This window comes from Pinus tabuliformis, chromosome J (assembly GCF_031772625.1).
Source record: "Pinus tabuliformis cultivar Carrire ecotype Pingquan chromosome J, CPIR1, whole genome shotgun sequence".
In the NCBI taxonomy this organism is placed as follows: domain Eukaryota; kingdom Viridiplantae; phylum Streptophyta; class Pinopsida; order Pinales; family Pinaceae; genus Pinus; species Pinus tabuliformis.
This window is the reverse complement of record NC_142295.1, coordinates 1,637,489,254-1,637,505,806: the sequence shown is the minus strand read 5'-3', so window position 1 is coordinate 1,637,505,806 and position 16,553 is coordinate 1,637,489,254.

The window sequence follows — 16,553 nt, the reverse complement described above, 5'->3', positions numbered from 1 at the left end:
ATAATGTTAAAACTTATTTGAAAAAATGCCCATACAATTTTATTATAGTTCTTTCTCAAGTTGCATATTTATTATGTTCTTTTTCATGCTTACCATAGCCAACCTAAGCCATAGCCAAGATCCAAAGCTATAAACTAGAGCCATAGTTAAAACTATAACCAGATCCAAAGTGAGAGCCGTGAGAGTGATTTGGTTTGCAGTCTTCCTAAAACCACCATTTAGTAGAAGACTTACAACTCTTGCTAGACATAATTTTGTGGTCATCTTCAAATAGCCATTTGTGAGCACTTATAGTTAGTAGGATACATCAACTTCCAATGTTCCAAGAACTGCTGAGCATTAGAACCAAGTTCCAAAATTTGCGGTCAACGTTAAACCATTATTTAGTAGAAGACTTTAGCTTCTACTAGGCAATAGGTTTGTGATCATCCCCAAACTGCCAAATTCAAACAACACATTCAACCATTGGCAGTTGTCTTAATTTCTCTACTTGGATTGACAAGAACCCCTTTGGATTAAGGTAGGTGAATGTTAGACTCTTAATTTGTTAGATTTATACTGTGCAATACTAAGTGTCTTGGAAGTCCAAGAGACCTTAGAAGATGAATCCAATAATCACAAAAAAAACCAATATTTATATGTATATAGTTTTAATAATGTGCATAAAACTCATCTTTCATTGCACTCACATTTCAATATTTATCTATAAAACTATATATATATATATATATATATATATATTATATAAAAAGATTTGAAATAATTTTAAATGTTTTATTTAAAATTTGCAATCACTTTTTTATATAAAATAAATTTAAAATTAGCAAAATAAATATAATAATAAAATGGATACTCAATCATTGTCATATTGTATGTCTTTCTTATCTTATCTTGTGGGGTTGCTTCTTTAACTAAGTTTTACTCCCTTTTTGAAAGAGTTTATATTTATAAATATATAGTAGATTTAGATTCACTTTCACATTAATGTAAAATGACGTGGTTCATTATTCAACATATGAATACTTATTAGATAAATTATGTTAGAAAATGCTAAACAAAAAAAAACAAATATAAATATTTAAACCAAATTGCATCACTTTTTCAAACCGAACTACCTTTTGTTTGCATAAATTTTTCATTAGGTTTATGTTAGATGAGCTTCACAAGAAAAGGGCAAAGGGGCTTTCTTCTTTTGGCAATCTCCTTGCAGCCTTTTTCACACTTTTTGAACTAAGTTACCTGGTCTTTGCATAACTTTTCCATGAGGCTAATGTTAGATAAGTCTTGACAAGAAAAATACTCTTTTCTCCTAGCAATCTCCTTGAAACTCCTTTTTTGCACTTCTTCACGTTGATCCAACCCCCTTGATGGTCATCCCATATGGGGTAGAATTGGAAGGAGTCTTCATCATGTGAGAAGAGAGAAAGTTATCTTTCACAATTTGAATGTCAACTTTGAGATATTGTATCACATTGAATTTTTTCATTTTTATGGCTAGTTTTTGGAAAAATTCGATGCGTCCCTTCAATTGAAGTGTGGTGGTCTTGTGCTCCATTTCATTGAGTGGGTTTTCTTTCTAGGGGCTTTTCTCTCTCACTTGATACAATCTTTGGGTATAACATTGTCAAATCAGCAAATTTGAAACAAGATCTATGCTTAAAAGGTCCCGTGCTTGCACTCAAACTTTTTACTTTAGGAATGTCCACTACCACTATCAAGATGTCTTCTTGCAACCTTCATGCAATGTCCATTTCTACACACAACTTTGCATATGTTGTGATAGATTTATCATTGGTTTTTGGTAGTAAAAATTTTCTATGTCATTTCTTATAAAGGCTATGGTGGTGCAAACTCAAATTTTCTATTTCATTTCTTATAAAGGCTATGGTGGTGCAAACTCCATGAGTGTAATGTTCGAGTTGGAAACGTGGCCCATAATAATATTAAAGAAAGCTATTTTGTACAGAGAATGTAAAATGGAAACCAAAGTTTAAAGCACAAGCTTTCCTATAATTAAAATAAGACCCAGATTAGTAATTGAAAAATACTTGATATATTATCGATTTCCAACCCCACAACGTAAAAACCTTAAAAATGGGTAAAGAGTTCATTCTCGATAAAGAAAAGGTTTTCGTGTTTATTATGCCCAATGATGAAGCTTTAAAATGCTAGGGTAAAACCAGGATAATTAAGGGAGCAAAGGAGTTTGTTCGAAAGATTCAATTCCCATGTAAATTGAAGTACTAGTTGAAATCCCAACCACCAAGGAGGCCCCACTAAAGAAGTTTCTTAATAAGAACTCTGAGCACGAGGTTAACAACCAAGGCAGAAGCGTCTTAGTATTTCAGCCATAAAAAAAAAAATGTATAGCAACTTGGCAAAACCCTCACCCAAGAGAACACCTAATAGGGAAACCCTTTATATTCACATTACAAATTATTTTAATTATATTATAATAGGATATAGCGAAGAATAACTTATTTAGTTCGATAGGTTAAGCACATATAAATTCAAGACCAATCATGTTGTCAATGAAAGCGGAATGAGTAAATGGAACAAATTTAACACGTGCCTTTGAACACATCAATTGAAACCCTAATCTAGCGATTAGTGTGTTCTTCTAACCAACTTTCACGAACAAATATGCGACGCTGTCAACCTGTTCAAAGCTGCCCAATAAAAAAACGATATGAAGTTTCCTGAAAAACGAATGAGTCAAAATGCGAAAGTCTGCATTCTCGAACTTTTATTTTATTTGTATAACTGTGAAAAGTAGTTGGCTTTTGAAAAGAATAATAGTCTCCATTTCGGAACAGTGCAATGCGGGGAGCTGTCTTTATTCATATTGCAGGGGAAAGACTCAAAACAGAAACAACAAAACCAGTGGGGATAAATTCCAAATGCAATAAAAAACGACGGACACAATTGAGTTTAAGACTTGGGTCTGCCCCCTATATTGACTGTCAAATACCTGTGTGTGTAGTGGGGTCCACTTTTAGGCCTAGCCCTATGAGTTCTATACATAGTTATTATGGAGGAGTCTTCCATACTTTAGGTAGTTAGCTAACTCTCTAGTTGTTTTTTTTGGACAAATATTTAATATTTAACCCTTTAAATATGTTATTTTAATATTTTTTATTAAATTTTAAGTAAAATTTATAAAAATAAAAATAGAATATTAGAACATTTTTATTATATTAATATGGTGGGGACAGTAAGAAATTGGAGGGCTTCAATGGTGGTTCTAGGAGTTCTTGAAAACCTAGTTAGTTTTTTGTTCTGTATTTTTCCATGAACACAGGGGGTTGTGGTGTTTTTATGGCTATTTTGAGGGTGGCCTCCTTTCCTGACAGGATTTTGTTTGGCCTGGACACTCTTCTTGGAGTTCATTTTGACTGAGTTACCTGTGGATGTCATTTTAAGGTGGCAAGATATTCACGGGCTAGGTGGATATTTTTATATTTTCTTCCTTAGCAATCAATGTTTTTCGATTTGAGGTTTTTCCGGCATGTAGGTTTTTGTCTCTCTCCTCCTAGTGGTCTGGTGGTAGTATTTTTGTGTTGTTTTCTTGTTGAGGTGGCAGTTATTTATGGTTATTATGGCTGACATAGATCTTGTGGACCACGACGAGGTTACTCCGTATAAGGGGTTGATTTATACTAGCATAGGGTTTTCACAAGCTGTGGGGAGTGTAGTCAGTGTCAAGTGGGCATTTTGGAACAGGGTTATCTGGCTCACTGTGGTATGGTGTGGCCAGAATACCACCTTCTAATTGGGGTTCCACTTTCCTCCTCAAGTTGTTTGTCATTTTATTCCCCGACCTTTACCCAGGTAAATTCTCATGCAGTTTTCATGATTTCTGGCGGTTTTACAGAAGGTTTCTCTATTGCAATTCAACCACTATGGGGTTTGGGCCTGCAACTTTCTTGGGGTCATTTTCAGCAGAGTTTCTAGAAATGGGGAACCCTCTTTCGACTTATAGTGGGGGTTTCACTTCCTTATTGGCATATTCTACTGGTGGTGGTCTTCCTGGTGCTACGGAGGCATTTTCAAAGGCACCTGTTAACCTTGGACATTCCCAGGGAGTGTGTACTGTTTCCTTGGAGGACCCTTGTGTTGGAGTTGCTTGAGTACAGGCAGAGTTTGGGTCGACACAAGCTTCTTGCAAAGCGGATGCTGAAGGTTTGATCCTACATAGCCATGGATATTTAGGTAAGGTTGGCTCATCACATAAAAAAATTAGGTTTTAAAGAGGGAAATTGCCCCGAACCCATATAATCTATGTTTGGGGAATGAAGTCGAGATGGTGAAAGTTGTGGATCTGGCAGAAAAATATTTGGACATGCATGCATGTGGGCAAAAATTTCGTAAGGAGTCCATTATCACTTGACCTGATCAATTCCTATGTTCTATGGTTTCCCAATGTCTGAAGATTTTCATGTTTGCAAAAGGATGGTTTCAACTTATTTTCAAATCCCATGTAGTGGCTTCTCAGGGTGCAACCACACTCTGGTCTATCAACTCGACTCCTATTATATTTAAATTACGAGCACCAACTTTTGATGCAAGTAGGGAACGATTAAATATGGTACCTGTCTTGGTTCGCTTGCCAGGCCTTCCAACCAATATGTGGAACCATCAGAGTTTTTCTAATTTGGGGAATAACATTAGGGGTTTCCTAGAGGTTGATTACTCTTTTGAGGAAACAAGGGATCTGTCGATGGCACGCATTCTGGTTAGCTTGGACTTGTGCAAGAAATTGCATGAGGCAATTAACATCAGTTTAGAGGGTGGTTGTCTTCAACTACTTGACTACGAAGGGCTACCCTTCAAGTGTAGACGGTGACACAAATATGGCACTTAGTTCAAAATTGCAATATTCCTTTTCAACAGATGGGGGTCTGGATCCAACACACAAAAAGAAGAGGGTGGTGGTCAGGGAGCTGGTGGCAGAGATCAGTTCTTCAACTAAGAGCTTGGATGGTGATCCACAGTTTTAGTTGGGCTCTCTAGCACTGAGTGAAATGTTTACTAAACCAGTAGTCTTTGATTATGCTATCTTGGAGGCAGCCACTACCTCTTTTGTTTTCGTATCGACATATTTTCCTTTGCTACAGGTACTAATACTTCTCTCCCTACTATATTTTTGCTTGCATTTACTTTATCTTCTCTTGGCATGGATGTTAGTGTTTCCCTCTTAAGATGTGGAGTAAAAGGGTCATTGAAGTCGGTCACAGTTGTTTCCCTAGTCAAAGTGATTTGTACAATTCCCTTTGTTTCTTCAGATTATACTTCCCCTAGGTCATCTATCTCATCTAGGTTCTCTGGGCTCTTTGATGGAGGAGATAGTTTGCATAATCTCCAATCCAGAATAATCGTTTCCATGATTGAGGGATTCTCAGGGGGCTTGGGTCATTTCCCTGTATCTTTGACAAAATCCAAAGGGTGAGGGCAAAAATCTAATATTCCCAAGGCTAAAGATAAAGCTTGTGAGGATATGGCCATGGACCATCAAACATCCGTTAATGGGGCACTTAGAGCACGACTACCCCTTCAAGAAGTTCATAAATGAAAGTACTCTCCTTCAACTTTAGGGGTTTGGAAAGTGATCCTAAAAAGTTGACATTGAGACAATTGTTTAAAGTTGAATTGCATGATATTATTTTTCTATGGGAAACCCTGGGTGAGGGTCTTCTTGTGACCACTCTTCTTGAAACTATTATGCCATCTTGGCATTTTATTGTTGATGATGTTTAAGGTCGTTCTAGAGCGATGGTGGTGAGTTGGGACTCTTAAAAGTTTCATATGGAAAATTTCTGGAGTTTCTCACATGGTTTGGGTGTGGTGGGTTTCTTCATGGACTTGAACATCTCTATCACTCTCACAAATATTTACAATCCATATGCAATGTCCATTTCTATACGAAAATGGCACGTGTTGTGATAGATCTATCATTAGTCTTTGGCAATAAAGTTTCTCCACATTATTTCCTATTAAGACCATAAAGGCCACATGATTGTAGTAAAAAAATTTACTTTAGGACATGCCCACTACCACTATCAAGATGTCTTCTTGCAACAACCTTGATGAAATGTCAATTTCTACACACAACTAGCATGTGTTGTGATAGATTTATCATTGGTCTTTGGCAATAAAGTTTCTCCACATCATTTCCTATTAAGACCAGGGTCTTAACCCCCATAAGTGTAATGTTTGGGTGGAAGGCCTTTTGCATAATGGAGTTAAAAAAAAAAACTATTTTGTAAAGGGATTGTAAGAGGAAAACCAAGGTTCAAAACACAAGCCTTCCTACCCTTAAAATAAAGAATCCTTAATTAATGATCTAAAAGTACCAGCTATATTATCTATAAAATCAAACACCATAATGAAAAAAAACTTGAAAATTAATAAATAGTTGATTCTTATGAAGAAAGAATTTTCATGCTTGATATATATATATATATATATAATGAATGTTTAAACCATGATAACCATAGAGATGAGCCTAAATCAAAAGGGTTTTGCTTGTCAATGCTCATGATGGAGCTTGACCTCAAAGAAGAATATCGAACGTGCAATTGATCATGCAAGAGAGGTTCTCAACAAACATGAACCTTCTCGGTGATATATTAACTCTTAAAAAAGCAACAAAACTCGAAAAATTCGATTCCCGCACAAGTTATAGTAGTTGTTGAAATCTTCACAACTAGAAATGAAAGACATCACTAAAGAAGTTGCTTAATAACAACTAAAATAGGGTTAACAAGTCAGGGAGATTCATTTTGGTTGTTGCTATCAAAAAAGAAAGAAAAGCCATAAAGAAAATATTGTTTTGATTTAATTATTAATAATTATTAGGTGGATGGTAGAAATTTAATTTCTATGAAATATTCTAGAATATTCATTATAATATATACAAATCAAAGGGTCAAATTGATCTCCAAAGTAGTTATACCCTTCTAATTATATTAATTAATTAAAAAAAATATCATATGAACAAGTGTAATATGAAGTGAGTTATGGTTTTTTCGACATGTGGTATGATAAGCTATAATATTGTGTTTATAAATTAAGAATCTCCATTAGAGTAAATATTTATGATTAAGAATCTTGTTTCATGTTTTTTTAAATATATATATTTAATTTATGTATTTATTATTATTATTATTTATTATTAATAATATTTTAAATTAAAGTTATAGTTTTGTTAATTTTTATAATTTTAATAATGTAAGAGGTATGATGTAATCATTATTTTGATGTTTACTATAGATTGACGTCAATTCATATTTATTACTCATTTAATATACACAACTTACTAACTATAACAAAATATGACAAAGAATAACAGAAATATTTAATTAAGTAGCTTAAACAAATATATTTAATATATAAAATATTTTAATGAAAGTATTTAATTAAATAGCTTAAGCATGAATATTTAATATGTATAAATTTTTAATGAAAATTGAAAATAAATCACATTGTCAATGAAAACAAAAATCATCCAACCAAGAGGCATTAACATCAAAATGAGTAAATGGAATAATTTGGCATTAACACCCAAATGAGTAAATGGAATAAATTTAACACGTGTGTTTGAACACATCTAAATTATAAATTGAAACCATATGAATCTAAGTGTTCTTTTTCCATGAACCAAGTGTTAGTGTTTCTTTTGCTAGAACAAATATGTGAACCTGTCCACCTGCTCAATTTCGCCTAATTAAAAAATTGATTTACACTTTTCTGGAAAACAAATGGGGCAAAATGTGCGAAATCTACATTCTATAACATTTATTTTCTTTGTATAATTACGAAAAGTAGTTTGCCTTTGAAAAATAAGCGTAATATGCAGACCGACTTTATTTGTATTACACGGGCAAAAGGAATTCAAACAGAAACAAAAAAACCAATGAATCTAGGTAAATGCTTATTGGAATACAAAAGCTATGGATACAATATTACAATGTTGTTGTATCGTACTATAATCAACCTTCACACAAACATTATAGTTATGTCTCTCTCACCATCCACCAAGACCCATTGGCCTCTGTTTTCCGCATCAATCAAACGCCTTCAACATAACACCTTTGTGCCTCCTGGGTGGGTCCCACTAGACATGACACCCCACTTTCCCTCTCTTGGCATTTCCCAAATTACGTGCTTGGTTACTGCTGGGCTCTTGTACTAGGCTTACTTGGATAGTAGGCCCCTCTGCCACCTACTCATTGGCCCAAATTCTTCCTCTTGGTTGTCGTTGTTACCAGCTCATGTCATTCCAGTTACATTATCCTGACGCCTTCCCTTAAGACACCACTTTATTTCTCTCGAGTCGTAGCATTGGGCTGACCTAGTTGTGCTCCTCCTTCCACCAATGAGATCATTGTCAGACTTGCATGTATGGTCAACATGGCTGACCTATGTTATCTCATCGGGTCCTTCCCGAAGCATTATAGTGAGTGCCCTTTTCTAATCGTTGGGGCTATACGACCGGGCGTGCGTGAATGGTGGGGTTGTATGGCTTCCTCTCTCATTGGTCCACCATACCACTCTTACTATCACGCATGTCACCTCACATCATTATGCTTCCTCCAACCCGGGGCCTCCCTTGCTGCACCTCTTTACTCCTTTCTGGAATCGTGGCATCAGGCTAACCTGATTGGTAGCACCACTTTTCCACCAATCAAGTGCACGCTCTGCCAACATGGTATGACTACATCATCTTGCTAGTCTTTTCTTGACATTAATTATTGACTCCCCACTTTAATATTTTAGGGTGAGACCTCTGGAGTGACATCAAGTGATGTCATCCCACCTTTGTGATCTCAGTGGTTCCTTGCACGCCTTCCTTTCATTTTTTTGGGCTAGACTTCTGACTTACGTGAACTGTGGGCCATCCCTCCAGTCAATGGTAACATAGCTGGGCACACTACATTGTTGTCGCGTCGTTCCGGTGCTTAATCCCAACTCTCCATTACTCGCGCCCTTACAAATATTCTAGGGTAAAACTTCCAGGTTCCTCCTTTGGGCCATGTTGGTACCCTCGCGACCATTCACAATAGAGGGGGGTCAGAACGCACCAATGGAAATCCTCCACGGCTAGGGTTTTAATGAGTGTTGAGGATAAGGTTCATCCAGATTTTGTTTGACTATTACAACTCACCCTCATGCACCGCTTTGAGATTTTACTTCAATATTTTCCATGGCTCCACCAAGGGATCTCAACCCTGCCTTATGTGTTGTATCTAATGAGGATCTTCGCGGTCACCCCAAAACCAGTTTCGCTTCTGTGTTGATTTCCTTAAGTCGGTCATTGCGATCATGGCTCTGTCTCAAAGGTAAGATAGACCTCTAGATCAATGCCAAGGCTTCATTCCAACATTGATGGTTACTTAATGCATCTTATGGTGCTACCCCTCCTTAGCTTGGGCGAAATACCCTCCAACACGTTCCTAGCCCATCTGCATTCCTCGTTCCTGAACAAGGAATTTTAGGCATGCTGGGGTAGGCACCCTGCGACCCTTACTTACCATGGGCTTGGTGTGGACTCCTAAAAGGTCTCCACCTCACCTAAGACATGCCAACAGTGCCAGAATCCATGTCCAACGTGTAAGCAGGTCCATGACGCTATGCAAAGGCTTTCGGGGCCGAACTAGCTATGCCTTGGTGCTAGCGGAAGACATTCAGAGTGTTGATAATGCATGGTTGGCAAAGCCTACCTGCTTTGGTTACGACTATCCCTACATTTAAGGGAAATATTCCTTCGAGCGTTAACATAATTCCTTAGCACAGGTTTCGGGGCTTATAGCCCAACGAAGGAATTTCCGTTAATATGAAAAGACCCTTCCTAGCAGGTGGTCTCTAATGTAATTATGGCATATTAATAAAATGGGTCAATGTGCCCAATGTTCCAAGCTCTATTCCCAATCCCCATAAATCTTGCTACGACTTGTAGCATGGAATGATATATTTATGTTATTTATTTGAGTGTTGTTTACCACGCAGTTAAATATTTCATTCAGAGTAAAGTTTAGTTCAATGATAAAGCATAGTCCTTATTATCATGTGGTTCATTGTAGAGTTTGTGCATTAGATGTTTTGTGATCAACACTAACAAGCCATTCACACAACATTTTATTTACAATTCAGAAGCTCATGTCGACTTTGTTTATTTATCAGTGTCATTCATTTCAAAGAAACACCACACACACAGGTATATTTAAATATCCACCATTGTCATGTTCCCACATAGGTGTAGCCATATGTTCAAGCGTTAACAACACAAATACGGTCCTGAAATCCAAAACTATTACAATCAGAAAAGCATCATGATTCATCAACAAATAAACAAGCATAAGTAGATACTCATCTTTGAATTTGTAGGGAAACTGAGTCTAGGACAAGGACTCTCCAACCAACCATAGACAGTTTCAGCCACACCCACTTGTAGTTGTCACCCCGAGCCAGATTCCAGAGTCTGAGGGGGACGATTGCTTAAGGGAATCGATCACCAACAACCAACTAAAATAAGGACTCCATAGGACCTCCTTTCTCAATCCCACCAGCTGAATGATACTTCCTTTGTCAACACAGGGAATCCAAATCTACTCTACCTCACCCCTAATTGCATAGAAAAAGTGATTCAGCCCCTTCTAGGGAATCCAAAATCCACTTTAATAGTAATGTAGTAATGAGGGGTCTTCAATCCAGTTTTCCTTTAATGTTGCTCTACAATTGGCCTCTTCCCAAGTTGTTACAAGGCTCCAGAGTCTGCTATCTCAACCCACAGCCTCAAGGGGACCGACGCTATTACAAGGCTCCAAATATTTCATCCTGACACACAACGTCCAGGGAACCAAGATATTATAGGGCTCCAGAGACCTTGTCTCAAACCACAACCTCCAGCGATCCTATCTCAACCCACAACCTCCAATGACCCCAAGTTGTTACAAGGCTCCAAAGACTAGCAACTCAACCCACAACCTCTAGGGAACCAGAGAACAAATCCCCTTCTCTTCTCTTCTCTTCCCTTCTGCATTTATTTTTTATTTCTCTCTTTGGATCCTTGAATGGGTGCCTTCTCTGTGTGCTGTTAGCATGCCTTTGAATGGTTCCTGCTACTTTCTTTTTCCTTGTTTTGCAGGGATCCTCCCTCCTCGTTGTTTCTTCCTTGGCTTCTTTTCTCAGCCAACATTTACTACCTCATCCTCTCTTGCTTGCACTGTGAAATCCCCTTCATTAATCTCTTTTCATCTTTTCTCGTTGTTGTTTTTCAAGCAACATGGCCCATGTGATTTCGTTTTCAACTCCTTCAATTTCAAGAGCTAGTTCATTAAATTTGTGCACCAACTAGCTATTAATGGTTTTCCAAGCAATTTAGGTTTCCTGCACAAGAAGCCACAACATGAATAATGGGAAATATTTCAGTATAAATCACATTGGAAGTGTATTCCCGACGCGTTTCGAACCATCTAGTGTGGTTCATCGTCAGGACAAGATGGAGAATCAGATCTTGGCATCAGATTAAATAAAGAGAGCGCCATGTAGAGACAGTTAATCATAACAATTAGAATGATACATGATGGTTTCTAGAATTATTAAGGCAATGTTTAATCTCAGCGAGACAAATCTCTACAACATCCCAAACAAGCCATCCTCCTCCCCATCTTTAGAATCTATGTCCCTTTGACTCAGCCCCCTTTTTTTTATTTTACATATCTATAAAAGATATTTACAATATAGTTTATGAGAGCACCGTGGGTGGGGTTGTCACATACCCCTACCCCTTGAGGGAACACCTCCCTCGGTGTTCATTTTCCCATATACAACACCATAAATATGACACAACACATATTGCTTCATGGAGATTTATATACACATCTCTATATAGTATATACAATCATATACACACTTTATTTAACCAACAAACAAGAAGGGATAATTTTCTTTCATGGCATCAGTCATTTCCCACGTGGCCTTCTTTGGCCCAAAGTGCTTCCACTACAACTTGACTTGTTCAATGGCTCGATTTCGGAGCATGAGACTCCTCTGGTCTAGAATGTGTTATCGCTCTATGATTTTTAAGATTGGCAAGAAAAAATCATAAAGGATACATCAAACCACTTAGGAGTCTAGGATCTAACCCTCCTAGACTCAGAGAGGGCTCTCTCTGTATATTTCTAGATTTATCTTTATTTCCAGTGTTTTAATGTATTAGGCTAGCTATAATGGTGAAAGGGTTTTATTTCTTGATTTCTTGATTGTTTGTTTGTTTGGTTGGGGCAAGTCAGATTTAAATCTTTTCCATTGGGCTATGGAGTCAAAAGGTTGGGTAGTAACATCAACTTTTCCAGAGCATTTGCAAGGAAAGCTAACTATCTTTACTGGATCTAAAAGCAGAATGGAAAATGAGATGACAGAATAATGAAATCAGTAATGATTAAAAAGAAATTAAGTATTTCTTAACCATACATCAGAAGAAAACATTTAGATTGTAAACATAGACAGAAATAAGGTGCTCCAACAACATATCTCACTCTAAAATTTCTATTTTACAATAAAATTTAATGATGCATAATGAATAAAACAACAATACATTTAACACAGAAAGAAGACATCACCAGGTAAAAACAGCTCAAGTATCTTGCAAACGGTCTTTTATTATTGATGCTCCAGCTCAAAAATTACAGTGCTCCAAAAGAAATATTGTTCAATAACTTGGGTCCAACCCCTAATACTTCTAATGCATGAAGTATTTAACAAAAACCTACAACGATTGCCTTATACACTTAGCAATTTGTTATTAATTACAATGAAAGTAAAATTTAACCAGTGTAACCACGAAGTGGCCACGATGATATAACTTGGACATCTGGTCCCCTTTTTTCGGGATGTTGTTGCTGGGTAATTAATTTTATTGTAGTGGCTTTGTTGACTTGGCTGGGTGCTGACTCAGCTCTGCGATGTTCCTTCAATCCTGCTTGTCTTGTTCCTCTTGGTAATCACACAAGTCACTCCATTCTTCTTCATCTGGAATCTTGACTTTGATCAACCTGTGGTATATTTCATCAGCTTCAGTGTACCGTGCAAAAGTGGGTTTGACTGTAAAAACGTGCTTCAATTCATGCTCAATATAGATTGGATTGTTGATAGCTTCCAACAATTCTTTTCCTGTTATGCTGCCTTTAATGTTGGAGAGATTCACAACATCCTTGGCTATGTCTTGGAGTCTCTTGACATAATCTTCTCTGACCATGAGTTTGTCGTTAATAAAAAATAGAGAAGGGTGACCTTTTTGTGTTAAAGGTTCGATTCTATTGAAAAACCTATTCACTGTCAACTCCAAATTTTGGAATTTTTCTTCTAGTTGTACATTCAGGTTCTTCTTAGTCAATACCTTTTTCACCTTTAGAATAGTTTTTGTCTTGTCTGCTACTCCCAGCTCTTCTAGCTCATACCTATTCCTTGAATTGAGAAATTTAATGATTCTGTTGGTTGTTGCTAGCATGTCTCCCAACTCTAGATTAGTAGATGAAATAGCTTCTTTAGATTTTTCAACTAACTCCTTATGTTCAAATATAATTTGGATGTTGGGCCAGATTTCATTCATGTCATTGATGATGTCATTCCAGATGATCTCTTTCACCCTTCCTAGAGTGTTACCAATGGATGATTCCTTTTCAGATTTTTGCAATTTTTCAATTAAGGTCCACGCCCTCTGCATCTCCATTGAGTGTGCACTTTCAGGTCTTTTGATTTGGTATTGTATAACGTTGACTTGGGTTTCTAGTCTCTTGATCTCCTCTATCTGAAGATTCAAGCTCTCCATGGATCTGGCTACCTACTCTGTACTGCTTCCTATCCCTGTAGCAGTAGTTGCTGGAGTGGTTGTAGGAATATCTGTAAGAGGGAGAGCCTCCATAGTGGTGCTGGCCAACTTTGCTGCCTTTTCCTTCTCTTGTACCATCTTCTCCATCTTTGCTTCCATTTGTTTTATTTGGAGACACTACTCCACTATTAATTTCATCATTTCGTCCTTCTGACTCTCTGTTTCCTCTATCTCTTTGGTCAAGGGATCATGTGTTGTAGGCATTTTGAGCTGCTTCTTTAAGGCTGCTATATCAATCTCCTTCTTCTTAATTATCTCTTCTGTTGCTTTCACATCTGAGGGATCATATCCAATTTTCACCACTAAGTCTTCCAAAGACTTAATTCTGTTGTCTTTTGATTGAGATGAAATATTTTCCATCTTCAGCTGAGATTGAGCATTTGATAAGGCCACCTGCATTTTAAACAAACTCATAGAGGTACTGGTTAGAGTAGAGGAGATCATTTCACCTATTTGCTTGTGCATTTCCAGCTGATCAATAGGATGAACATTTCTAGCATCAAACTCAAAAGAGGTCTGTTTGTAATCAGCTGGAGTTTTAGGTTCTGTTGTTTGTGCTTCCAAGAATGCCATATGCATCTTGCCTTTTTCTAAATCGAAAGCTGAGAGGAGTCTGCCTTGAGAAGAAGAACTTTGCTTCCAAAATTGAGCATAAGTAGTCTTCTTTAACATTTCATTCTTGATTTTTATCTCCCTGAAAGTATCAAAGATGGTCTCCTCTTTTTCTCTAGTTACATTAGTAGATGTGGAAACTTGGAGAGTCTGTTGCCTTTCTGAGATCGGAGTGGTAGGAAGAGATTGACCTCCTGCTAGAGATGAGTCAGGAATATCACTGAGATTAATGATTGTTTGTTGCGGTGATTCCTTGCCTAAGCCCATGTACGTCCTGGCCCTTTTCCCAAATTTCAATTTGAATTCTTTCATAGAAGTATCAGTCCCTCGTGGCTGATCTTCTCTCGGCCTTTTCCTAGTTGTTCCTTTTTCATGTTCCTTTCCCTTGTCTAATTTGTCTTCTATACTCTGTCTTTCCTGCTACCTAGGAGTCTGTGCACTTGAAGAAGAAATTACTTGTTCCTCGGCCTCTTGCAGTGTGTCAGGCATCCACTCAATCTGGTTCATAAATTTCTCTATTTTAGGCCTTTGAGTGTGAATGTAGGGTGTTGATTTGTTCTCCACTCTTTTCTTGGAGATGATGCCCCATGGGTCATAGGACCATGTGAAACTGTGAGTGAACTTCATTTCCTTCAATTTCTTGTCTTCCTCCTCACCTGCTGCCCTACTGTTGCAAATAAAAGGACCAATCTAGGATTTGATCCTAAATTGTGATTTCTTCTTTGCTGCCACAAAATGTACTTCATCTGCATTGATCATCTGCCTGATGTATTCAAGTGCAAAGATCCTCATGGGGAGGAACTTTGGCAGCTTGTAAGGGGCCAACTCACATCCATATACCCTTAATTCTGTGTAATTTTGGTACAAGTACCAATCTCCTGTTCTTGCTTGGTTTGTCAACTGCATAATCCTTTTAATTTCTTCACTGATTCTGGGTTCTGCAGTTCCACTGAGGAGGCTCATAGTTGGATGAACAAACATTTCTATAAATGTCTTGTAGGTGAAGTCCTTTTGATCCTTCATCACTAAGGTGGTCTAGAAAATGACAGATTGGGGTTCACCTTCTTCATTTAACTTGCTCATTGTAAACTGAAATCTGTCTTCCTGAAAATAAACAAACATATATACCAACACCGAAGAGTACTGAAACACTTCCTCTGTGATGAAATTTACAAATTGCTCATGGATGGCATCTGCCAGGAATTGACTGAAATTAAATAGGATAGAAGGCTTTGACTCTGCTGATAAGATGGATAGAAAACCTATTATAGCCTCATCAAGCCACTGATCTGAATAATAGCCCAGCAAATATGAAAGTACAGTGACTATATGCCTGGTTCTATTAGGGAAAGCAGAGGAGGAATAAGGAGGATTCTTGCTAGGCAGTGGGGTCTGTTCAGTCATGAAGAGTTCCAAGGTTTTAGCTCTTTTGGTAAAGTCTAGCCTCTGATACATTTCACTGAGGATTTCATGGGAAAAAGGAGTGGTTCCTTCAATGATAGGAGCCTGCATCATCTGCATTATAGATTTAGCATCAATGGTAAACAGTATGTCTCCTGTTGGGGCTATCACTGCCCTTTGTTGTGGATTATAGCATGAGTGGAATTTTCTGATTAGTTCTGGGCAGCTATGGGTTTTGGGAAAAATATAGAAAGGAAAATTGGTATCCCAAAGCCCTATGTCATCCACTTCATCAACAAATTTGTCCTCCCACCAGCAATAGATATCAAAGAGATCAAATTCTGACAGTGTCTCATGTATTTTGAAGTCTCTGTCTGCCAGTGGAATGTGGTCCAAGTCCACTAGTGGATGCACCATTGGATTGAAGATCTCCTGTTCTTTCCTCTTTGGTGGCATGGTTGTCTTCTGCAAATTTTTAAACCTGGATTGTATTGAATTTGTAGGTGAACTGCAACAGAAAAGGAATGAAAAGAAGAGGGAACTCAGAGAGGGAAAAAGAAAGGGGATGAACAAAAAGTGGGATTCAAGAAGGGGGATGTCTGATAACCACAGAAAAATGAAGCTTTCTGCAACTGTGTTGTTGTTTCAA